The 26,957-nt window shown below is 41.4% G+C and overlaps 1 protein-coding gene across 4 annotated transcripts in view; it reads left to right on the top strand.

The window, feature by feature from the left end:
• Positions 1 to 8,668: 8,668 nt before the first annotated feature.
• nap1l4b (nucleosome assembly protein 1-like 4b) overlaps positions 8,669 to 26,957 on the top strand; it is a 123,574-nt gene continuing 105,285 nt past the window's right edge. For 2 of the 4 annotated variants that reach the window (XM_063062121.1, XM_063062124.1), the window contains exon 1: positions 8,669 to 8,778. The gene's annotated coding sequence lies outside the window, so the exon portion shown is untranslated. Of the gene's footprint in view, positions 8,808 to 21,580; positions 21,696 to 26,957 lie in introns of those variants that run through there. The other 2 variants (XM_063062122.1, XM_063062123.1) reach the window with 2 other exon arrangements.

The following is a 26,957-nucleotide window of genomic DNA, read 5'->3' as shown; positions in this document are numbered from 1 at the left end:
TGCATTGTCACTCACCTGTGAACTTTGACAACTCCGATTGTGGTAAGAGACAGCCAAACTTAATTAAGTGTTTGTGGAAAATGTAAGCAAAGGCACCTGCACTGAAAGTTCGAGATGCCACAGTTGAATATTATGGGTGAAAATGCTTCCCCATTAATCTCAAGTTGTGATTTGAGGACTGTGATTTAAGGTTATAGATGGAATGAAAAGTTAAGGTGGTAAACATTTACAATAATAAGTGTTAGAAAATTTAATTTCCAAGTTAGAACACAATGATGGGTCTTGATTTACTTGAACTCTGTATTTAATCAGGTCTCTAAAAACATTAATGGCTTTTGATTAGAATTCATGTCAACTGATTTTAAAACAGTAGTTAGGACTGCAAATTCTGTTAGAATTTCCTTTAACCTTTTGACTTTAGCTCTGCTGAAATTTCCTTTAACAATTTGAATTGAATTGACTTTATTTCGTAAGTCCTTCATATACATGAGGAGTAAAAATCTTTACATCTCCATCTAAATGTGCAATTTATAAGAATTTATAAATAGTATGTACAACAGGACAATGAATACAACATAGAAATACAATTGTATCAGCATGAATTATTCACTGATAACCTGGCTTTTATGCTGCGGTACTGTTTCCCAGATGGTAGCAGCTGGAAAAGTTTGTGGTTGGGTTCGCCTGGGTCCCCAATGTTCCTTTGGGCCCTTTTTGCACACCTGTCTTTGTAAATGTCCTGAAAAGTGGGAAGCCCACGCCTACAGATGTGCTGGGCTGTCCGCATCACTCTCTGCAGAGTCCTGTGATTGAGGGAAGTACAGTTCCCGAATTAGAATCGGGTTCATTATCACCAGCAGGTGACTGAAATTTGTTAACTTAGCAGCAGCAGTTCAATGCAATACATAATCTAGCAGAGAGAAAAAAAGAGTAATAATAAATAAAATAAAATAAAACATAATAAATAAACAAGTAAATTACACATATTGAATAGATCATTAAAAAATGTGCAAAAACAGAAATACTGCATATTGAAAAAGTGAGATAGTGTCCAAAGCTTCAAAGTCCATTTAGGAATCAGATGTCAGAGGGGAAGAAGCTGTTCCTGAGTCGCTGAGTGTGTGCCTTCAGGCTTCTGTACCTCCTACCTGATGGTAACAGTGAGAAAAGGGCATGCCCTGGGTACTGGAGGTCCTTAATAATGGATGCTGCCTTTCTGAGACACCGCTCCCTAAAGATGTCCTGGGTACTTTGTGGGCTAGTGCCCAAGATGGAGCTGACTAGATTTACAACTTTCTGCAGCTCAGGACTTTTTGTTCAATTTGTATTGCTTAATGAGATTCTTAAAAGGGAGTTTGGACTTTCCTCAATACTTAATCAGAATTTCACAATAAATAGTTTTGTTTTGTGGTGTAAACTGATTGGATTAGTTATATCCAAATTTTCCTCATGTTTAAGCTGTTTGTTTAAACTATCAATATGCTACGATTGAACTCTGAGTTAATTGTCCATATTGTCTTCATGAATTAAAATACCCTTGGAAAAATATTTTTTTAAAAGCACCAAGAATTGTTAGAGATTTTTTTTTCAAAAAAGTAGCTATTTATTTGTTTTACTTATTTACCTTGCCTCTCTAATTTGTGCATTTGAAACCCCTGACCTGTCAACATGGTGTTGGTTTGTCTCTTGACACAATGAGGATAATATGTTGATCATTCCATACAACTTTCCAATGTTTTACTGCTGCAGAGGATAAATGTAAGGGATCCTGAAAACAATTAGTTAAGCCAGCAGAAACAGTTAAAACATAGAAAACCTATGGCACAAAACAGGCCCTTCGGCCCACAAAGCTGTACCGAACATGTCCTTACCTTAGAAATTACCTAGGGCTACCCATAGCCCTCTATTTTTCTGAGATCCATGTGCCTGTCCAGGATTCTCTAAAAAGACCCTGTCGCATCCGCCTCCACCACTGTTGCCAGCAACCCATCCCACGCACTCACCACTCTGCGTTTTTTTTTTTAAAAAACTTGCCCCTGACTTCTCCTTTGTAACTACTTCCAAGCACCTTAAAACTGTGCCCTCTCATGCTGGCCATTTCAGCCCTGGGGAAAAAGCCTCTGACCATCCACACGATTGATGCCTCTCATCATCTTATCTGTAAGTTCATGGAAGCTAATGAGAAAAGCAAACTATCAGTAAAAGGCAAACATAACTCTGTGGAACTGATGGTTTGGACTGAATTAGATGAGTCAGTAACTAGAGTTAGAATCAAGGCTTTTACCATGGGTCTTTTTAAGGTGGTTAATAATTTGCACATCAGCTTCTCCAAACAAAGTGCAGACCACTTGCCAGCACTTTTGATGACCAGTCCAAGCCTGCATATTGATGTTCTTGGAAATAAACATTCCTCTTAGGAAATGTTACAACAACACCTGATTGTGTTGGTGCATATTCTTGATTTATGAAGGGCTTTCCACACTATAACAAGTAATGGTTAAGGTTAGCATAAGCAGAGGTTGAAATCCTAGCTGAGTTGGAGAGTGCTAACTTACAAGGTGGGAAGGTGGTTCAGATAAAGAAAATGAGAGTGGGGAGCTGGAATAAGCAAGTGGAATAAGCAAAGGAGTTGGGGGGGGAGCATGAGAGATGAGGAAGTAGACATGAGAAAGGGAATAGGTTAATGGATGTGAGGATCAGAAAAAGAGGTGACAGACTGGGGGACCAGGGTAAAGAGGCATGGGGTGGGGTAAAGAAGGGGGGAAGAGGAGGAAGTGGGGAGTGAAGTTATAGAAGAGTAGTAGGGCCGGAGTAAAGAGTTGGAATGTTTGGAAAAAGGTAGGATGAGGAAAATTGGGATGTGGTCAGGTGTGTGGAATAGTGAATATAATGAGCAGGAAGAGGGGGGACAAATGGATGGTGAAAATGTGAAAGGGCTTGGGGAGAAAAGTGGACTGTGAAGGGAACGGGAAAGTAGTCTGGAGTGGGCAAAGGCGGGTAGAATGGTGAAATAATAGGGCTGGGACAGAAGTGAGAAAGGAAGTAGGATGGGGAAAAGGGGATCAGGGGTGGGAAAGTGTAGGCAAAATGAGAGTAAAAGAACATGGAGTATGTGGTGAAGAGAACTGTAAGAAGGAGCATCATAGGTACTTTGTTTTTATCTGTTATGAAAATCTAATTATTCATAAAACTATTTTATTTCAGATTATTGAATTGATATATTTGTAAGTGTTCAGTTGTTTTGCCTGAAACTCTTGAATTCTGGATTGCTATCCGATTTTATGCATTGAAATTAGTCTTCAGGTAAAGTAACTTTTTACTGAAATGTAGCCTTTTGTAAGGACGCATTGTATATTCATCCCATTTATTCTCTCCACATTTTCATCAACTCCACCCCTCCCCCCAAGATTCTAGCACTTATCCCCATAAAAGGGGCAATTTATGGTGATCAATTAACCTACTAAAACATACATCTTTGGGCAGTGGGGGGATTTGGAATACCTGCAGGAAACGCATACGGTCGTGAGGAGAACAAAGATAACATCAGAAGTCAGGATCGAACCCAAGTCACTGGGGCTAAGCAATTGCAATCTTTCTAAATAGTGCCTAAATGAGTATCAATAATGTTTTCATATCCACTATAATTTCATGCACATTTCCTTTACATTTGTTGCTTGTACGGGCTAGTTAAAGCTTTGTGCCTGTTACACATTCACAAGTAGTGCTTCCCTCCTTGGCCATTTTGCCAATGTCAAGATTGTTTAATGCAATTTACAGTGCACAAGTGTAAAGGAGAATGAAATAATTGTTATTCCAGATCTGATGCAACACAAGAAAAAAACAAAGATAACACAATAAATATATAAGATGGCTTCTATAGATTGATTGTATGTCCATTAGCATGATTCAAAGCATAAAACTGTCCGTATATAAGGTACAGGAAATGATAAAGTGGTGGTGGTGGTGGGGAATGTCTTATACCAACATTTTATACTGCTTCAAGGTAACATCCCAACTCCTGTACTTAATACTTTGATTTATGAAGACCAATGTGCCAAAAGCTTTCTTTATGACCCCATCTACCTGTGACACAACTGTCAATGAATTATGGAACTGTATTCCCAAATCCCTTTGATTTACCACACTCCTCAGCGCTCTTCTGTTCACTGTGTAAGACCTACACTGGTTGGTCCTACTGAAGTGCAACACCTCACACTTGGGTGCATTGAATTCCATCTGCCATTTTTCAGCCCATTCTTCCAGCTGGTCCAGACCCCGCTGCAAATCATGATAGCCGTCCTCAATGTCCACTACACCGCGAATTTTGGTGTCACCCACAAATTTGCTGATCCATTAACTATATTATCATCAATGTAGCTGAAAAAGATGACAAACAACAATGAACCCAGCATCAGTCCCTGCGACACTCCACTAGTTCACAGGCCTCCACTCAGCGAGGTAAACATCTAATTCCACTCACTGGCTTCCCCCACAAAGCAAATGTCTAATCCAATTTACTACCTCATCTTCAAAGCCAAGCGAATGAACCTTCTTGACCAACCTTACATGTGGGACTTTGTCTCACTTCTATAGATTCTATGTCTGTCTCCTGAGTAAATACAGAAGTAAAAAATTCAATAAAAATTTCCTCCCTTCCCATCTCTTTTGGTTCTACACATGGATTACCATTCTGATCATCTGGAGGACCAATGTTCTGGGACCATGACAGGTCGTGCAAGATGTACACTCCCAGGAGTTTGAAACTGCTTGGTTTCCACTGCTGTGCTACTGACAGAAAGAACGGTGTGAATGGTGTGAATTCTCATGAAGTTGAGAACTATTTTCATTGTCTTGTTGACATTGAGGAAGAGGTCATTTGCTTGGCACCAGGCCACGAGCTCTCCCACCTCCTCTCTCCAGGCTATCTCACTGTTGCTGGTGATGAGCCCCACCATGGTTGTGTCATCGGCGAACTTGACAATGTAATCACTTAGGTGTTTGGCTGCGCACGAATCTCAGTCTTCAATACATGGCAACCCTCAGGTAAACAATGTTTCTGTCGTTTTTGGTATCCTTTAACCAAAATATAGTACTAATGGTAAGACTCTTGGCAGTGTAGAAGATCAGAGGGATCTTGAGGTCTAAGTCCATAGGACATTCAAAGCTGCTGCGCAGGTTGACTCTGTGGTTAAGAAGGCATACGGTGCATTGGCCTTCATCAACTGTGGGATTGAGTTTAAGAGCTGAGAGGTAATGTTACAGCCTTATAGGACCCTAGTCAGACCCCACTTGGAGTACCGTGCTAGTCACCTCACTACAGAAAGGATGTGGAATCTATAGAAAGGGTGCAGAGCAGATTTACAAGCATGTTGCCTGGATTGGGGAGCATGCCCTATGAGAATAGGTTGAGTGAACTTGGCCTTTTCTCCTTCGAGTGACAGAGGATGAGAGGTGACCTGATAGAGGTGTATAAGATGATGAGAGGCATTGATCGTTTGGATGGTCAGAGGCGTTTTCCCAGGGCTGAAATGGCTAACACATGAGGGCACAGTTTTAAGGTGCTTGGAAGTAGGTAGAGAGGAGATGGCAAAAGCAAGTTTTTTTACGCAGAGGGTGGTGAGTGCGTGGAATGGGCTGCCAGCAATGGTGGTAGAGGTGGATATGATGGGCTCTTTTTAAGAGACTCCTGGATAGGTACATGGAGCTCAGAAAAATAGAGGGCTATGGGTAACCCTAGATAATTTCTAAAATAAATACATGTCTGGCATGGCATCGTGGGCCGAAAGGCCTGTATTGTGCTGTAGGTTTTCTATGTTTCTAAAAGAAAAAAATTGCAATAGATCCTGCTGTTCACATAGCATTGCTCAAGGCAAAAATTGACCTCACTTCAAATGAATTATTTGTTTTTGTGGTTTGAGCATTTCATCAAATAGTTAGTCCTGACGAAGGGTCTCGGCCTGAAACGTCGACTGCGCCTCTTCCTATAGATGCTGCCTGGCCTGCTGCGTTCACCAGCAACTTTGATGTATGTTGCTTTCATCAAATGGCCATCTGTCTTTAAACACTTCAGTAACTCAAACAGCATCCTTCACATCTCATAAATACTTCATAAATACAATAGGCACTGAAATATTTCAGTATTTGCAAGATAACAAAATGTCCTAAGACAACTAATGAGAATGTTACCAAACAATATGTGGGCCACCTGAGGATCTCATATTAAGAAGCAATCATGGGAAGAAAGAGATATAGACGCATGTTTTAGAGAAAAAGAATTCAGAAAATAAGATGATGGTAACTGACAGTACATTGACAATAGTAAAATCGTTAATTTCAGCAATGATCAAGAACCTAGAATTGCAGTGGCACAGGTATCTTTGAGGATTATGGTTATGAAGGAGATTACAGTGGTAGGGAGAGGTAAGGCTACAAGAAAAGACAACTGGTGAAAGGACAACCTCTTAGTTATGACATGGACATCATTTTGGTTGTCTTCACATTTACAATTATGGTAATTGAATGTGGGAGATTGTGCCCCATGACCAGCCAATGGCCTCAGTAACAGATGGCCTGCGGTCGAAGCAGCGATGTCTTGCGTTAAGAAAATGTGTGCAGGCAATCATCGTGGTGGACATGCATTGCAACGCTCATACTGTCAAATGTGACAACCTGGTTCAATTCGAAGATAGAAAATTTAGACCAGAAGTATGGTTATTCAGCCCTTTGGGCCTGCTTCACTATTTAGTATGATCATGCCTCTTCTATCTCAAAAACATTGCCACTTTCTCATATCGTTTGATGCCTTTTGTGTTGAGAAATCTATCCACCTTGTTGAGTATATTCAAACACTTGCCTCTGCAGTTTTCTATTGGAGAGGACTCCACAGATGAACACCCAACACATGAGTAAGATATTAATGAGGAGATGGTTTACTAAAGGGTGAACCAGATGACGAACTGTCAGGATTTCTGAGCAATTGGACACTAGATTATAAGAGTTTTCCTTAACAGGCTCAACCGATCCATTGTCTCCTCAAGTTGGAGTGCTCCCATCCCAGGAATCATTCTTGTGAAATGAAAGCAGAAATGCTGGAAGAACTCATTTAAGCTGCATCTGTGGAAAGGAAAATCAGTGGATGTTTTGAGCCCAAGAATTGAAGCAATTCGCTTCTGTTTTAGATGTTAGCTTCTGTAGTACCATCAGTCTGCTGAGTCTTTGCTGCACTTCTTTCATGGCAGGTGTGTTCCTCCTCTAGTAGAAAGCAAAGCTGCGCACAAAGCTCTATATGTGACTTCGCCAAAGGCCTATATGATTGTAGTAAGATATTCTTGCTGCTGTACTCAAAACCTACACTAAAGATTAACTTGCTGTTTGCCTCCTTAACTGCTTGCTGCCCCTGTTGTACTTGGATATCTTCATCCTTTTGTACATCAATATTTTCCTGTCTATTATCAGTTAAACAACACCCTGCCCTTGTGCTCTTTCCAAAATGGATAACTAAACATCTATTCAAAGAATACAGCATACTGTCCCATTATTCTACTTGTGTACAAAGGCAGTGCAGTCTCAAAGCTCCAGCTCCTGGGTTGGTATTGAGACCTGTGTTCCTGTTTCTGTGGATTTTGCATGTTCTCCCCGTGACAGCGTGCAAGGTTTCCCCCAAGTTTTTGGTTTTCTCCCACATGCAAAAGTTATACTGTTTGTGGGGTTAATTGATCACAACAAATCATCCTAACAGTTAGTAGGTTGATATATCCTTTTTTTCTGCAGTTCTGATGAAGGGTCTCAGCCCGAAACATCGACTATTTACTCTTTTCCATCTGCGCTCCCTGGCCTGCTGAGTTCCTCCAGCATTTGGAGAGTGTTGCTTTTTTTTAGCCACAGTCCAATCACTTTTATTTTTGTGCTTTTTCACTTGAATGGGATGTTTAACCACAGCAGTTCCTGCATTTATTCCTTAAATATTTCCCACTGCTTGCTCACCATCTTTCAATCAAGCTCCTTGAGCTATCATATCTATCTCACTCCTTTACACCCACAAAGTTTTTGTAGATTTAGTACATTAATTTCAGATCAGGCAAATTTACTTTCAGTCTTAATGAGGAATTTTATCTTGTTATGATCGCTCTTCCCCCAAGACCGCACTCGAGGTAATCAAACTAACTAACCTCTTCTTATTACTCAATGTACCTGCAGAGAAATACAAGAAAAAACGACGGAATCAAAGGACAATGTCTTAGACTTTGTACAGTGTCTTTGAAAGCCTCGGAAGAATTAAAAGGCCTTTACAGCTAAAGAAGTACATTCGACTGTAGCCATTGGTAGAAGACGGGACCGCAATTGTTAAAATTCTGCATAGCAATTCCCATGGACAGAAATGTGATAATGGGCAGATAATTAGATTTTAGTAAAGTTTATTTATATTAAATATTCGTCATTAGCATTTATATTAGCGCCTGTACTGGGAGAACTTGGTCTTCAAGACAATTTTCGAAAGCTATATTATTCAGAGAGTGCAGACCCAGCGAACGTTACATCAAAGGCTTGCCCCTTTAAGAGTTCTTACTTTCAATCGGTAATTGAGAAACAACCCCTTTAAGAGCCCAAACTCGCCAACACCGAAGCCAATCGCCGTTTCTAATTGGCTTTCGTTACGTATTCTGATGTCAGTGCGAGCCGGACTGGGCGGCGTCCAATGGGACGTGGTCTCTTTGGTGTCCGCCATTAACGCGCGGAGGTGACTGAGAGGCAGCGGGCAACACCAGCGGCGGGGAGCAGGTGAAGTGGCGATTGGCGTCGGTGGCGGAGTGAGTGAATGCTAGGAGTGTTGGCGGAGGGGTTGTGTGTGCGGGCGGGTTGGGGCTGATGGGAGACGAGCAGGTCGAGCTGGTTTCTAAGGGCCTGGGCTTCAGGCTTCCTCTGCAGCTGCTCTCAGCACGCTGCGGGTCGCGTTAAACTGCGGGCCACGCGACACTCGGCGGAGCACCAGTTGGAAGGCGGGTTGTGAAACGGGGTGACTTGTCCGGGGCTTTAAATCCGTGAGTTCGGACACTATTGCTGCAATAGGGTTCTATTTCACTCCAGTCTGTAGTTTCTCGCTCTGCAATTTGAAGTTGCAAAGACGATGTCCTCGACATCCAATGTTTTTTTAAATAACAATTTTATCAGATACAGATTTTGTTAACTTGCAGTAAGTGTTGTTCGTCATTGAAAAGTAATGTTCCATTCTCATCCAGTCCATTTTCATCGAATTATCTTTAACCTGTTTTGAAATGTGTGTTATCTTTAGTTGTAAGTTATCCCGAAGTAATACAGCAATTGAAGTCGCCCTTGTCTTTACTAAGTAAAATTGGAAGATTTGAATATTATCTAAGATAGCTCCACATAGCAGAATATATTAGAAACATTTTAATGTTAGAAAATAACCAGGAAGGAGCAATTTAAGTAGTCCTTGTCACCAGAAATCTACAAGCCAACTACTGGAATGATGAGAAGGGTATAGTCTGCTCTAATACCCGGGGTTTTGGAGGGGTCCCAGTGGATTGCAAAACTAAGTGCATTATTTGGGAAATGTTGGAGACCTAAAATAATAAACTATCGATATTAGTCTATCCTCTGGTAAATGGTGGGATCATAATGTAATGGTGGCACTATAAGGAAGTGATAGTGGGACTTCGTTTTAAATCATTGGGCAGTTGAGCAGTGTCAATGTGGATTTCTGAACTCTGAATTAAAAGAACTGATGATGAAATAAAAAACTCTCAAGACTATACAGAGGACAGTAAAAACCACTGAGACAATCATACTTCTCACCCCATTTGTGATGTTTACCAGAAGCAGTGTGTATGAAGGGCCCAAAAAATTGTTGACACTCCCTACCACCCGTCCCACAAACTCTTTGATCCACTACTATCAGGAAAGAGGTACAGGAGCATCAGGACTAGGGACTGCCAGATTGGATACCAGCTTCTTTTCCCAGGCTGTGAGACTAATAAATACCCTGCTGCCACTGAGGTCTTGTTGCTGGGACAGTGAGCTGTTTGCTCTTTACCTGTTCTGCACACGTGATGTGCATTTTGAATTGTATCTTACTGACTTATTTGTGGCAATATTTAGTTTTGTGATGTATTGTGTGTGTATGTAGTCCAGAGGAAAGTTGTTTCATTTGTTTGTATATATGTATAGTCAGATGACAAAATTGATCTTGAAACAAAACATATTCTTAAAACCTATTCCAATATTTACCTCAAGACCTGTATTTGACTGTTTTGCTGAGTTTTTGGAAGATGTAAAAATGGGAACCAGTAAATATGAGTGCATTTAATGATGTGCCCCTCAAAAGGTAACTGCGTAGAAAGTATTGGGAGTAATATATTGGAAAGGAAAGGGAAATGACTACGTTATCAAAGAATTTAGATAAATGGGGATTATCTTTTACTTAATAATTAAAGAGTGCAGAAGGAATTATTGTTCTGGCCTCAGCTGTAATCTACGCTAGTTACTTGATATAAGGGACTGAGTGTGCAGTATGCATACTTGCTGATGACCCAAAAATGAGTTGATTAGAAAATTGTGTGGAACTTGCAAAGGGATATAGATGGGTTAAATAAGCAAGCAAGAAATTGCCAGCTGGAGTATTATGTTCAGAGCTGTTGGGTTATCCAGGAGACATGAGACCGCAAATGCTCGAATCTGGAGCCAAAAACAATTTATTGGAAAAATTCAGTCAGTAAAACAGCATTTGTGGAGACCAAAGGATAGTTGATGCTTTGGATTCTGACTTTGCTGTAATTTGCCTACCACCACAGCAGATCTACAGTGGATGAAATCTTACTAGCTCTTTTTGGCTTTGGAGCCTCTGAACAACAGCAATACCCATGTCACGCTGCTGTTTAGAGACTGCATCTTGGCGTTTGACAGTATCATCCCCTCCGTACCAATCAACAAACTTCAAAACCTGGGCTGCTGTACCTCCCCTTGCTTTGGATTATTGACTCATCATCAGGAGATGACAGTAAGTGTAGATTGGTAATAACATCTCCTCGCTGACAGTCAGAACAGTCGCACCTCAAAGATATTTGCTTACTTCATTACTCTATCCTATACTCACACTGTTGTGGCTGGGCACAGCTCAAATGCTATCTATAAGTATGACAAAGATTTTACTTGTCAGCAGAATCTCAGATGGTAATGAAGAAGTGTACACGCGTGAGGTAGATAGGCTGGTTGAGTGGTATTGCAACAACCTTGCACTCAACGTCAACAATACCAAGGAATTGATTGTGGACTTCAGGAAGGGAAGTTGGGAGAACATGCACCAGTTCTTATTGAAAGCACAGCAGTGGAAAAGGTGAGCTTCACGTTCCTGGGTGTCAACATCTCCAAGGATCTACCCTGAACACATAATCACAAAGGCACACCAGTGTCTATACCTCATTAGAAGTGGAGATTTGGTATGTCACTAAAGACCTAGAAAATCTCTACAGGTATATCGTGGAGAACGTTCTGACTGGTTGCATTTCAGCCTGGTATGGACCTTCCAATGCACAGGATCATAAGAGGCTGCAAAGGGTTCTCAACTCAGCCAGCTCCATCATGGGCACTACCCTCCCCACCATTGAGGACATCTTCAAAGGGTGGTTCCTCAAGAATCTGGCATCCATTACTAAGTGTACTCACCAGCTTGGACATTACTATCATTGGAACAAAAGTTCAGGAGACAACATTGATTTCTCTAACTTCTGGTAATTTCTCCCACTTCCTCCTTTTCTCTTTTTTCATTCCCCATTCTGGTTTGCCTCACTCCTCACCTCTCCCTGGTGCCCTTTCTTTCCTTCCATGGTTGACTGTCCTCTTCTATTTGGTTCCTTTATCAGCCCCTTACCTCTTTCACCTATGATCTCCCAAACTCTTCATCACCCCTTCCACCTACCTTCATTCCCCTCACCTAGTTTCACCTATCACCTGTCAACTTGTACTTCTCCCACACTTTCTTGGTTTGGTTTCTGCCCTTTTCTGTCCAGTCCTGATGAAGGGTCTGAGCTTGACATGTCAACTATTTACTCTCCTCCAGAGATGCCTCCTGTCTTGCAGAGTTCATTTTCTGCATGTTGCTCAAAATTTCCAGCATCTGCAGAATCACTCAGCGTTTTAGAAGCAGCTTCTTCCCCTTCACCATCAGATTTCTGTTTGGTCCATGAATACTACCTTGCTTTCCTCTTTTGTGCTTTTTGTTTATTTATTGTAACTTAAGGTAGTTTTGTATATCTTGGACTGCGCTGCTGCCACTAAACAACATATTCGTGACATATGTCAGTGACAATAAATCTGATTCTGATCCAAACTAGATAACTGGGGGCTTGATCCAGGACCTCATTAAGAAAGCTTCTCTGTCCCTTCTAGCAATGTTTTACACACTGAGTTCTTCCAGCAGTTTGGGTTTGGCTTGTGAGGATATCCACTTTGGAAAGAAAGAAGAAAATACAAATTATTAAAATGGAGTGAATTGATAAAATGTTGCAGTACAAGAATCTGAAGGTCCTAGTGTGTAAAGAGGGAAAATATGCAGGTACACCAATGAAATATTATACTTTATAGCAAGCAGTAAACAGTGTAAAAATAGGGAAGCTTTAATGCACACTTGTAGATGCTTGTGACATCATGAGTGAAGTTCTGCTTCTGGTTTGGCTTGCATTTTTAAGGAAGTGGGTGTGTGCTCCGGAGGTAATGCTGAGAGGATTCATGAAGTTGAATTGTGAGATGGAGATAACGAGGAAAAATCATCAATTTGTTTTCACTGTCCTCTATGATGTAAAATTTGTTTTTCAACAGTGTACAGTGCAAAGACATAAAAATTAATATGATCTAAACAGTGCAACGGAAAGTAATGTGGTCGTGGTTATCTACTGTTCAGAAATCTGATGGCGAAAGGGAAGAATCATTGAGTGTGTGCATGCAAGCTCCTGTATTTCCTCCCTGATGCATGTTCCCAGATGATGAGGCCCTAAGTGATGCTGCCTTTTTGAAATGTCCCTAATGGTGGAGCTGGCTGAGTCCATAACCTTGAGCAACCTTTTGTGATTTTGTACAATAAAGCCTCCATACCAAGCTCTGATGTAACCAGTCAGAATGCTTTCCACCATGTAAGAGTCTTTGGTGACACAACAAATCTCGTCAAATTGCTGATGAATTAAAGCTGTTCTGGCATGCGTTCTTTGGATTGCATCCAATTGTGTTGGCCACAGGACAGATCCTCCACAGTGCTGACACACAGCAACTCAAAGTTGCTCACCCCTTCCACTGCTGACCCCTCAATGAGGACTGATGCATGTTCTCCAAGTTTCCCTTTCCTGGGGTCCACAATCAATTTCTGGGTCTTGGTGACATTGAATGTGAAGTCGTTGTTGGGACACCACTCATCCAGTTGATCTATCTCACCACATTGCTATCTGAGACTGTACCAACAACCACGGAATTATTTGTGAACTTGTAAGATGGTGTTTGTTCTGTGCTTAGCCACACTGTCATGAGTGTAGAGTAGAGCAAGTGCTAAGCACATAACCTGGAGGTGTGCCTGTGTTGCTTGTCATTGACGAGAAAATGTCATTGATCCATACTGTCTACAGTCTTTTGTTAGTTTTTGAAGTATAAGCTGCTATCCTTTTCAGATGTTGTTAAACATTTTCTATTTTCATTTAAGCACTTGCAATTTTGTTTGATACAAAATGCACTTCGCAACATTCTCTCATTCTAAATGCAGTTATATATTTAACCATCTGATTGAGCCTATGCTTCAAAGGATAGAAGATTGAGGTAATCTTAATGAAACAAAATGCTGAGAAGTTTTGACTGGGTGAATGCTGAAAGAAAGTTGCCCCTAGTGAGGTATCTCAGTAGGGAGAAGGGCAAAACCTCATTCTTTAGTCAAATTTATATAGAGATGCGGTGAAATTTCTTAAGGAGTGTGAATTTTTGGAATTTTCCACCCAGGAGACCTTTGGCAGTGGAGTTATTGGATAAATTGAAAGGGAGAATAAAAGCTGTTTTAACTGCAAGTCAGATACTGGGAATGAGAGAATGGGAATGTGATGTGTTTGGCCAAAGTTGTATCAGCATTGGATGATTCGCAGACCGGGGGCTGACAGACATATCCTGCTTGTTTTAATTTGCGTTCTGATGTTTATTACAGTTAAGAAATAAGTACATGTTTACTTGATGTTACTTAGTGCATGTATAGCTGTCATCCTGTTTTGAAGTCCCAGGTTTAAGCTGGTTAGTAGAATTACATTTTGAATGAGGGAATGTTCTAGGTTGGAACTGGCAATATACATTTTGTGCAACAAAGAAAGCTGAAAACTGAAATAAAAAAGTGAATATTTGAGCTACTGGTGACATTTATTGAGAAGGTATTGGGAATGCATTAGAGAATTAAAGATAGTGTGTGATACCATGGAGAGAATCAGTTTGGGAATGATGCTGCAAGACAAAGTTGGCGATGAAACAAGTTAGAAAACGAGTGGTTGTGAAGAATGTAGAAGTGGGAGAAACAAAACCGTTGTTAGTAAGAATCGGAAATAATAGATGACTAGTCAGAAGTTGGGGTGCTGTATTTCATTCATATTGCAATGAGTATTGAAATGATAGTTGGCCAAAATCTTCGGTCACATGTCTAGACTGAGCAAAGTGGAGCCCAAATCCTGAATAGTGACATGAAACAATAAATGGATGCTGCTAAGTAGATTGTGGTTGTATCTAGAAAGAATGTTTGCAGCTTGGAATATAGGGGAGGAAGTGAAAACTGAATAATCTATACTTGTTTTGAATAATCTTGTGGGAAGAATGTGAGTATTGATGGAGATTGACACCCCTCCTGCTGCTCACTCTTCAATATGGTGAATGGGGGAAGGTGTGGTAGTGAAGGGGTGTTAGGTGGAGGTGTTGCATTAGAAGCAGTAAAATCAGGGTAGATGATCAGTTTGTGAATACTATTCTTAGAAATCTTACCTATGAAAATGTTATTGTCCAATATCTTTAATGGTTGGATTTTATTTGATAATATCTATAGTGTCTTCACACATTTTGCTGTGGAAAAAGATGCTGTAGAACTTGCCAGTTAAACTTTTCCAAGTTCCTATGAAAGGACGTTAGCTTAACTTAAATGTCACATTTTGTTCTCAATTCTATGAATGTATTTTGTTGTTGCTCCTTATTACATACAGAATGGTTTATGTTATAGTTCTGTCTTGCATGTTTTGCTTATGTTCTGCACATTTTGCAGTCCTGAGTAGGTCTGTAGTCTAGTGTAGCTTTGTTTTACGTAGTTCAGTGTAGTTTTTGTATTGTTCATGTAGCACCATGGTCCTGAAAAATGTTGTCTCATTTTTACTGTGTACTGTACCAGCAGTTATGGTCAAAATGACAATAAAAAGTGATTTGACTCTTCTCTTCTTTCCTACCAAAAACAGAATAGGGTCCCTTTGTTTTTGCCTTCAGATTTGTTGCACAATTTAAGCCAAACTGGAATTTCTTGGTGTATTTTTTTTTCAGTGGGCATCAAAATTAACCTTTCAAAAATTCATATGTTGACGTTGTGGCCATCCGAGACACAGATTGGCTGTTAAATTTGCATGCTATGGTATTGCACTTTGTATTTTTACAGTATTGTCCTTGTTTTTAGACACTTCCATTTTGTCAAAGCTTCTTAAACCAATAAACTATATTTGAGTGTAATACTTGAAGGCATTTGCTGCGTCCAAGCTACTTGCTGCAACTCAGAAAGAAAATGGACAGCTGCTTTTTTTTTGGTGACTGAGAGAAGAGAAGAGTCATCTTTTATGGAAAGTACCTTAGTCATATGGAATCTTATATCTATAAGCAGGCACATTTTTTTTATGTAATATGCAAAAGGAGCCAGGTCAATAAATTGATCTCCCCTGCCTGAGATAAACAACAAAAAAAGTTACATTTTAGAGAGGCCTTCAAGGTGCTGTCTTTGATTTCTATGGAATGAGCTGCTAGAAAAAGTGGTTAAAGCAGGTATAGTGTTATCATTTAAGGAGCCTGTATCTGTGCTGCATTTCTGACTATTTTAATTATTACTAGAAATATTAATGTAAAATTCCTTTGTTCAGATTTGTTATTTGGATTTAAGTCCTAATTTTTTTTAAAAATCCATTGTGAAGTACTGTAATCTACTTACAGCATATATTCTCCATTCCAATTACCTTTCCAAAAAGTTAATTCTGTTTTGTACTATGATTTTGTGGGTAATGATCACTGGTGTTATTTTGTCAGATTATTTAAAGGAAGAGTGGGTGGAGGTCATGGCTATCATCCTTTTCTGATGTGTATAGTTTCAATTATGTTAGTTAGAAACTGGTCAGTCCACTTTGGGGATACTTTCAAAGTGGAAGAAATGATTCTGGCTAGTGTAGTGCTGTTTCATTTGACATAGAATGTTTTGGGCCATCATTTCGGAGAGCACAACTTTTACAAGCTCTTCTGCCTTTTCTGCCCTCCTTATCCCCAGTAAGTGTCCAGCTTGATCACTAGAAATCAATGACCTTAAGATTAGTTGCCTCTCTGCTTTCCTCTCAGCACAAAGCCACCCTGATGTCTGGCGATCACTGAACATTTACGTCTCATTAATATCTCCTGTCATCTTTAACTTAAGCTTGTCGCGGTTTAGGCCTATACCTTACCCGATTGGCAGACTTGTCCCTCTACTTGGTTGATCGGGCACCGGTCTTTTCAGACAGTATTCTGTCAACCACTGTGGTCACTGGACGATTCTTTAATCGACTAAGGTGGGATCCACCTAAGCAACTACAGTAATATAACTTCCTCTTACCTCAGGTCAGTGGGTCAGGTCTCCCTCAGCGGGTCCCAGACACTGAGATAATTCTATGTTAATAATTAAGTAGTTCGTAACACTATTTATAGTTCTCAATAAAGCGGTTTATTGATTAAATAAAATACCAGGCAGACAAGCAAGAAGGTATATCTGAGAGGAGTCCCTGAGCCTCTGCTTCTATATGATTACATACAGAATAAAGGTTAAACTTACCACCACGAGTAAGTCAAAGATGTCTTGATTGTAGATCTAGCTGAGATGAACGTCGTCAAGGTCGATCAGTTGAAGAGCTTCTTTCAAGTCGGTTGTCCGTTCAAGAGATGCTAGTCGAGTGCAGAGTCGAAGGACTTACTCGTGGGGTCTATATAGCAGGGCTCTTACAGGCTAAACCAATCAACTAAACATGACAAGTTTTCTTAGCATGACAAGTTGTCGGGTGACATGTTAGACTTCCGCCTGGTATGCAACAAGTATGGCAAGGTATCTTGTGACAGGAAACATTACATTCAATAGCTGTTCCTCAAGGGATTCACAATATAGGAATGTGGCTACTGCCACAAGCTAACCACTTGTCCCCATCCAATTAACTGTCATTCCCTTTTGATGCTCCCATTTCAAGACTGATGTCCCCATTTCCAGCCTTACGAATTTTTATAAAATTCAATGTGTTGGGTAGAACTTTCATCCTGCATTTGCACAGAATTTTGTGATGAACTATTGTTTTTATTTAAAACTTTGATTTGTGGTTTCAACTTAGGGATCTTTTGGAATGGAAACGATTGATTTATTTACCTGGCGCTTTTGCGTTTTTTTTTGGAGTAAAACTGCTCAAGCAGGAAGTTTTACAGCCAGTAATATCTTCCTTGGACGTCAACGCTGTTTGAATGTAGGCAATGTAGCAGCCAAATTGTGTGCAGCAAACTCCCAGGAGCAGTAATTTGGAAATGACCAAAGTTAGTTTTTAAGTAAGGATAACTTTATCGACTGCCTACATGAGAGGATGGAACATAGCACGACAGTTTCACCTGAAGGATGGGACCTGCAGCGGCAGCGTCACATCATTCAGTGCCTTGCTGTATGTAGCTGAATTTGTGTTGTCAAGACTCCGGAGTGGAAATTGAAACAGGAACTCCTCTGAAGTGAAGATGCCAATTAATGGTTTGAATTGTGGTTTTGAAAGCATTGTTACGAGAATATTGAACAGTACAGCACAGGAGCAGACCCCTCAGCCCACAATGTTGTGCTAAACTAATAATTAAATGCTGAACTAATTAATTCCTTTTGCCTACTCAATATCCATACCCCCTCCATTCTCTGCAGATTCATGTGCTCTTATAACATGCTAGAATTGTCCATTTTAGCACTGGGAATACATCCTCCTTGCTAGACAGTGCAATTATGTTATTGAACTAAATACATGTAGAAGTAAATCAGGAAGGTTAAACTTCATGATTGAATTTTCTCAGTTGTAGATAGCTCCCAAAGACCTAGGTAATTGATTCAGATGCTGGTTTTCATCTCAACAATGTAGCAAGGCATTTTAAACAAACAAAATCTGGGATAACAAGCTTCTGTAATGGTTGAATGGAAGTGCTGTATTGTTGTAAAATCTTGTCAGATTCATCACTGTCCTACCAGCTTTGCCTGGTCTGTCTTGATTCTCTGACCCAGCAATATGGTTATTCTGTTAAATGACCTATCAGGCCATTCAGTTTAGAAGGTAACTAAAATTAGTAATAAGAGCAATAATATGCTTTTCTGGTATCTACATTCCATGCTTATACAAAATAAATTGTATAATGGTGTATACTCATGCATGCCTTTCGTGATTTTAAAAACGGTAAAAATACATAACCCAGCCTACTCTCCGATCTAGAGTATTAAAAGCAAAAGCTAGTTTTCATTGGCAGTATGTGCTGCTATGAATTGATCATATGTATGCAGGGTTAGCAGACCTTCATTAGAACATCTGTGTTTTGAGGAAAGGGGCCAGAGGACCCGAAGCAGGAAGGAAAAAAATTGTAAAGCCAGGATGAGGAAAAGCTATAGAAAATTTAAAGATTAAACTTTAAATTGAATGCATTGAAGGACAGAAGGTGGACGAATACAAGTCAATAATATGTTTTTGGAAAGTGGGACCATACAGGTCAAAATATAGGGACTGGAACTTGGCAGGGGTATGTTTTTGGGATGGCGAACTGCAAGAAGGATATTGGAGAGTTGTGATGGAGATGGAAGTGCCTTGAAGATGGGCAGCAAAATAAAGGTTGAAATTCAACAGTGAGTTGAGCAGATGCCAAGATTTTGTGATGTTTGTACGGTCAAGGGAAACTATTGGATGGGTTGCTGAAAGCAAATTTTATGGTCAAAAGGATGTTAAGTTTTCTGAAATGTTCATTTGAAGCAGATAAACAGCTTTAATAGTGAAAGCTGTTTGTGATTCTGATGTTTTAAATCTAAGGTTCTTTCAGAAGTCAGGAAAGGCACAATTATTGTTCCACGATTGTTTTACTAAAGTGTTAGAAAAAAATTGAGAAACACAGCATGAAGAGCAGAAGCTAGTAGCAGAAGGCAGAAGATAAAAGATGGTTCTCCCTTGTGGTCAGCTGTTTTTATACCCATAGATAAGAAACATTCTATTTAAATTTGCAGATGAGAGTCAGCCAATCAGAAAGCCCCAATTCAAATGCCCCACACGAAGCTGTACTGAATCATGCAAGTGTAACCACTTGGGGGCATACTGAACATCTAAATCTACATTTTGTGGCCTCTAGGAAGCATACTAATCAATTACTTGTTAATAAGTAGTTACAGGAAACACAAGCAATTAGTTGTTGGTAATGCAAACACGAGGAAATCTGCAGGTGCTGGAATTTCAAGCAACACACACAAAAATTGCTGGTGAACGCAGCAGGCCAGACAGCATCTCTAAGAAGAGGTACAGTCGACGTTTCGGGCCGAGACCCTTCGTCAGGACTAACTGAAAGAAGAGACGGTAAGTGATTTGAGAGGGGGAGATCCAAAATGATAGGAGAAGACAGGAGGGGGAGGGATGAAGCTAAGACCTGGAAAGTTGATTGGCAAAAGGGATATGAGGCTGGAGAAGGGAGAGCATTGCCCCACCTCCCCTTCGTACCCCATCCGTCACTTATTTATTATATATTTTCTCTCTCTCTCCTTTTTCTCCCTCTGTCCCTCTCACTATACTTCTTGCCCATCGCCCCTCCCCCTCCCCCTTTCTTTCTCCATAGGCCTCCTGTCCCATGATCCTCTCATATCCCTTTTGCCAATCAACTTTCCAGCTCTTAGCTCCATCCCTCCCCCTCCTGTCTTCTCCTATCATTTTGGATCTCCCCCTCCCCCCCCCACTTACTATCTCTTCTTTCAGTTAGTCCTGACGAAGGGTCTCAGCCAGAAACGTTGACTGTACCTTTTCCTATAGATGCTCCCTGGCCTGCTGCGTTCACCAGCAATTTTTGTGTGTGTTAGTTGTTAGTAATAAACACTAGGAAGTTTGCACACACAATTACTGAAGGAACTCAGTAGATCAGGTAGCATCTGTGGAAGTGAATAAACAGTCCACATTTTGGCCCGAAAAGAAAATAACAATTAAACCAACTGATCCAACAGCAGTTTTGGATGGTGAAGGATTTATCTATAGTAGATTGCAGAAGAGTTGGTTTCATTAACTATTTTATGAAAATGTGTTGACTATATTCAGATGGTTAGCAGTGGAATCATTTAGGAATAGTATTGTAATGGAGCAAAGAGAAGGTAGAGAAAAGTATACCAGATTTTACTTGGAAATTAGAAAATTCAAAAGTTTGTAAAAGAGATTGCAGACCCAGAACTTTTCTGACTTGTGACCAGTTTTGATGTTACATGGAAACTTAGTCACATTGAATGAATTTAGTGTCATGGGATGAATGGGTACTAATTGAGTGACAACAATGACACAATAAATATCATTTAAGAGGTTAAATATGGTGAGAAAAATGGGGATGTTTCTATCCAGTCACAAGAGAAAATGCTGGAAATCCAAGCAACACACACAAAATCCTGGAGGAACCTAGCAGGCCAGGCAACATCTATGAAAAAGAGCATAGTCGAGGTTTCAGGCCACTTGGACACAACTGGAGAAAAAAAGGCTGAGGAGTAGATTTTAAAGGTGGGGGGAGAGGAGAGAAACACAAGGAGGTAAGGCGAGAGATTCCACTTCCTATTCCCATTCCGATATGTCTATCCATGGCCTTCTCCACTGTCGTGATGAGGCCCACTCAGGTTGGAGGAACAATACCTTGTACTCCGTCTGGATAGCCTCCAACCTGATGGCATGAACATCGTTTTCTTGAACTTTTGGTAATCCCCCCACCATTCCCCATCCTTTTTCACTCTCTCACTTTGTTCTTGTCTGCCCATCACCTCCCACTGGTGCTCCTCCCCCCCCTTTGTTTCTTTCTTCCATGGACTTCTGTCCTGTTCTATCAGACTCCCCCTTCTCCAGCCTTGTATCACTTTCACCAATCAACTTCTCAGCTCTTTACTTCATCCCCCACCCCCTTCAGGTTTTACCCATCACCTTGTGTTTCCCTCTCTCCTACCCCCACCTTTTAAATCTACTCCTCAGCCTTTTTTTTTCCCCCGGTCCTACCAAAGGGTCTCGGTCTGAAATGTCAAATGTACTCATTTCCTTAGATGCCTGGCCTGCTGAGTTTCTCCAGCATTTTGTATGTGATGTTTCTAACCAGAATCACTAAATATCAAAGAACCACTGGAGAGCTACCCAGAGGATTATCATCAGAATATAAGTAGAAGCTTGACCATGACCCTTCACTGTTGTGAGGTGAGTGTATCAACATGGATTATATATTTATTGCATCATGAGAAGTTAATTCAACCGATGGAAAGTAAGCTTGGAAATCCCTGTTCACCTGGGGGTGAGATGCAGGAAAGTCAGGATCATTGTGAGGTTGAGGTGGAAGTTCTTGTATCAGAGCATGTGGCACTTGGAGTTGGGAAGATGAAGCTTCCCACCATCCAGCTGGAAGCAAATATCTTCCATCCGAAGAGGAGATTCATCCAGGAGCTGTGAGTTTGACCATGAGTGCAGAATTTTGTGAGACAGCCTCTGTCCCTTTAACCAATAACCCCAAATAAGATCATGGTGACACTTCTTTAAATTATTCGTACAACTTGTAACTTCAAGAGGATCCTAACAATAGCACGCCATCTCTTCTCCTCCCCCCCCCCCCCACTATCCTCCACTCTCTATGTGACTCCTTTGTCCACGTGTCCCTCTCCACTGATCTACCTCCTGGCACTTAACCCTGCAAGTGGGACAAGTGCTAAACCTACCCCCACACTTCATCCTTCAGCACCATTGAAAGCCCGAAATAGTTCTTCCAGGTAAGGGGATACTTCACCTGTGAGTCTGTTGGTGTCATTTACTGTGTCCGGTGCTCCTGGTGCAGCCTCCTAAATGCTGAGACTCAATGTAGATTGGAGGACCACATCATTGTGCAATTTTGCTCAATTTGCCACCAAAGGCGGGATTTCTCCGTGGCCATCCATTTTAATTCTACTTCCCATTCCCATCCTGAAATGTCGCTTCATGGCCACCTCTATGGTCACAATGACATCACCCTCAAGTTGGAGGAGCAACACCTCATGTTCGATCTGGGTAGCCTCCAATCTAAAGGCATGATCATTAATTTCTCTAACTTCAAACAATTTCTTCCCCTTCCCTCTTTCACCATTCCCCATTCTGGCTCCCCTCTTACCCCTTTTTACCTATCTATCCCTTCCTCTGCTGCCCCTTCTCCTTTCCCTTCTCCCTTCCCTTCTCCCATGGTCTACTATCCTCTCCTATCACATTTCTTCTTTGGCCCTTTACCTTTTCCACCTATCACCTCCCTGTTTCTCCCTTCATTCCCCCCCCCCACTCACCCAACTTTCCCCTTATCTAGTTTCACCTATCATTTGCCAGCCTGTACTCCTTCCTGGTCTTCTGCCCCTTTCCTTGTCAGTTCTGATGAATGGTCTTGGCCAAAAACATCAATTGTCCATTCTGACATGGGTAGAAAGGGGAAGAGGTCCTTCAAAGTGAGTATTGAAAAGCAGGACCTTTGAGGTAGTTATCTCTGGATTACTGCAAGAGCCAGGTGCTAGACAGGAATAGGATGATAGTACAGACGAATGGGTAGCTGGGGAAGTGGTGCAGGGGCTAGGGTTTCAGATTTCTGGATCATTGGGGTCTTTTCTGAGGAGGTTACAACCTTTACAAAAAGGATGAGTTACCCCTGAACCCAGGGGGACCAGTGTCCTTTCAGCAGGTTTGCTAGAGATGTTGAGAGTTTAAACTAAATTGGCAGAGAGATGGTAACTGGAGTGAAAGGGCTGAGGATTGGGCAGTTGGTATACAACTAAATGCAGTGTGTCATGAGACTGTGAGGAAGAACAGGCAGGATAGTAAGACAAAATTGCAGCCAGTGGGATGAGCTGAAGTGTAAAATAGGGGCAAAATTGAGAAGAGTGACAAAAAAAGGTGTTATATTTGAATGCACCCTGTATACTGAATAAGATAGATGATTTGTAGTGCACTTAGAGATTGGCAGAGTTCACGTGAGCATCACTGAGTTGTGGCAGAAAGATGATTGTAGTTAGGAACGTATCGAAAGGACAGGCAGATATGCAGAGGAGGTGGGGTGCTCTGTTGGTTTAAAAAAAAGTAACCAAATCCTTGACATAGAATTGGAAGAATCCTTGTGGGTGAAGTTAAGAAACTGCAAGGTAATAAAGACTGGTGGGAGTTACATACTGAACAATAGCTAGGATGTGCGCTACAAAGTACAACAGGAGACAGAAAAGGGATGTAAAAAGGGCGATGTTCGGACAGTCGGGGGTATTTCAATGTGCAGGTAGATTGGGGAAAATCAGGTTGTTACTGGATCCCAAGAGTGGGAATTTGTAGAATGCCTACAAGATAGCTTTTTTTGAGCAGCTTGTGGTGATCCCTCTAGGGGAAAGGCGATTCTGGGTTTCCTGTTGTGTAATGAATCAGATTTCATTAGGGAGCTCAAAGTAAAGGAAGCTTCAGGAGGCAGTGATCATAATACAATAGAATTCGTCTTGCAGTTTGAGAAGGAGAAGATATAAAAGTGAGATGTATTATTATCACAGTGGAGTAAAGGGAATTGCAGGGGCATGAGAGAGGTGCTGGCCGGGATTGATTGGATGGGGACACTGGCAGGTTGGCGGTGGCTGTGGTTTCTGGGGGCAATTCAGAAGGTGCAGGATAGATGTATACCAAAGATGAAGATGTATTCTGGAGGGAGGGTGGGGCATCTGTGGCTGGTGGGGAGGTGGTTCATGGGCAGCAGGGGAGAGGGATATAATATGGTGGAGATGAATGGGAAGTTAAGAGGATTGGAAGGCTTTTGAGGATCAGCAGAGTGACAAAAAATGGAGAGAGCGAAAGTGGAATGTGAAGGTAAGCTAACTAATGGAGTCATTTTTTTCAGATATTTGAAGTGTGGGTGGGGCGAGAGTGGATATTGGGCTGCTTGAGGGTGACTCTGGAGAGGTAGAAATGGCGGATGAATTTAATAAGTATTTAGATTCGGCCTTCACTGTGCAGGAACACTAGCAGTATACCAGAAGTTCGAGGGCATCAGGATAGAAGTGAGTGTAGTTAAGGAGAAGGTGCTTGGAAGCTAAAAGGTCTGAAGTTAGATAACTCACCTGGACTGGATGACATAAATAATCTTCCAGAAATAGTAAGGGACAGAGGGTCCAGTGAGATGGAGGAACTGAGTGAAATACATGTTAGTAGGGAAGTGGTGTTAGGTAAATTGAAGGGATTGAAGGCAGATAAATCCCCAGGGCCAGATGGTCTGCATCCCAGAGTGCTTAAGGAAGTAGCCCAAGAAATAGTGGATGCATTAGTGATAATTTTTCAAAACTCGTTAGATTCTGGACTAGTTCCTGAGGATTGGAGGGTGGCTAATGTAACCCCACTTTTTAAAAAAGGAGGGAGAGAGAAACCGGGGAATTATAGGCCGGTTAGCCTAACGTCGGTGGTGGGGAAACTGCTGGAGTCAGTTATCAAGGATGTGATAACAGCACATTTGGAAAGCGGTGAAATGATCGGACAAAGTCAGCATGAATTTGTGAAAGGAAAATCATGTCTGACGAATCTCATAGAATTTTTTGAGGATGTAACTAGTAGAGTGGATAGGGGAGAACCAGTGGATGTGGTATATTTGGATTTTCAAAAGGCTTTTGACAAGGTCCCACACAGGAGATTAGTGTGCAAACTTAAAGCACACGGTATTGGGGGTAAGGTATTGGTGTGGGTGGAGAATTGGTTAGCAGACAGGAAGCAAAGAGTGGGAATAAACGGGACCTTTTCAGAATGGCAGGCGGTGACTAGTGGGGTACCGCAAGGCTCAGTGCTGGGACCCCAGTTGTTTACAATATATATTAATGACTTGGATGAGGGAATTAAATGCAGCATCTCCAAGTTTGCGGATGACACGAAGCTGGGTGGCAGTGTTAGCAGTGAGGAGGATGCTAAGAGGATGCAGGGTGACTTGGATAGGTTGGGTGAGTGGGCAAACTCATGGCAGATGCAATTTAATGTGGATAAATGTGAAGTTATCCACTTTGGTGGCAAAAATAGGAAAACAGATTATTATCTGAATGGTGGCCGATTAGGAAAAGGGGAGGTGCAACGAGACCTGGGTGTCATTATACACCAGTCATTGAAAGTGGGCATGCAGGTACAGCAGGCGGTGAAAAAGGCGAACGGTATGCTGGCATTTATAGCGAGAGGATTCGAGTACAGGAGCAGGGAGGTACTACTGCAGTTGTACAAGGCCTTGGTGAGACCACACCTGGAGTATTGTGTGCAGTTTTGGTCCCCTAATCTGAGGAAAGACCTCTTTGCCATAGAGGGAGTACAAAGAAGGTTCACCAGATTGATTCCTGGGATGGCAGGTCTTTCATATGAAGAAAGACTGGATGAACTGGGCTTGTACTCGTTGGAATTTAGAAGATTGAGGGGGGATCTGATTGAAACGTATAAGATCCTAAAGGGATTGGACAGGCTAGATGCGGGAAGATTGTTCCCGATGTTGGGGAGGTCCAGAACGAGGGGTCACAGTTTGAGGATAGAGGGGAAGCCTTTTAGGACCGAGATTAGGAAAAACTTCTTCACACAGAGAGTGGTGAATCTGTGGAATTCTCTGCCACAGCAAACTGTTGAGGCCGGTTCATTGGCTGTGTTTAAGAGGAAGTTAGATATGGCCCTTGTGGCTACAGGGGTCAGGGGGTATGGAGGGAAGGCTGGGTTCTGAGTTGGATGATCAGCCATGATCATAATAAATGGCGGTGCAGGCTCGAAGGGCTGAATGGCCTACTCCTGCACCTATTTTCTATGTTTCTATGTTTCTATGACTCCAGTGCCTAAAAAAGGTATCTTCTGCACCCCCCGGAAATTTCATGTTACAACATTGAATCATAATGGATTTAATTTGGCTTTTTTAACGCTGATCAACAGAAAAGACTTTGTGTCATACTGAAAACAATTTCTACAAATTGGTCTAAATTTATTACATTTATTAAACACAAAATATTTGATTACGTAATTACTCATCTCCTTCAAGTCAGTATTTAGTAGATGCACCTTTGGCAACAACAGCCTGGAGTACACCCTTGCTGTACTCACTGTTCACCTATGATTGTGTAGCCAAGTTTCCATCGAACTCAATATATAAGTTTGGCTGATGGCACCACAATTGTAGGCCGTATCTCGGGTAATAATGAGTTTGAGTACAGAGAGGAAATTAAGAACCTGGTGGCATGGTGCGAAGACAATAACCTATCCCTCACTTCAACATAAGCAAGGCAAAAGAATTGGTTGTTGACTTCAGAAGGAGTAGCAGACCGCACAACCCCATTTACATCGGTGGTGCGCAAGTGGAACAGGTCAAAAGCTTTAAGTTCCTCGGGGTCACTATCACAAATGACCTGACTTGGTCCAACCAAGCAGAGTCCACTGCCAAGAAGGCCCACCAGCGCCTTTATTTCCTGAGAAAGCTAAAGA

The sequence above is a fragment of the Mobula hypostoma genome, chromosome 11 (assembly GCF_963921235.1).
Source record: "Mobula hypostoma chromosome 11, sMobHyp1.1, whole genome shotgun sequence".
In the NCBI taxonomy this organism is placed as follows: Eukaryota; Metazoa; Chordata; class Chondrichthyes; order Myliobatiformes; family Myliobatidae; genus Mobula; species Mobula hypostoma.
This window is presented reverse-complemented; position numbering and strand designations above follow the sequence as displayed.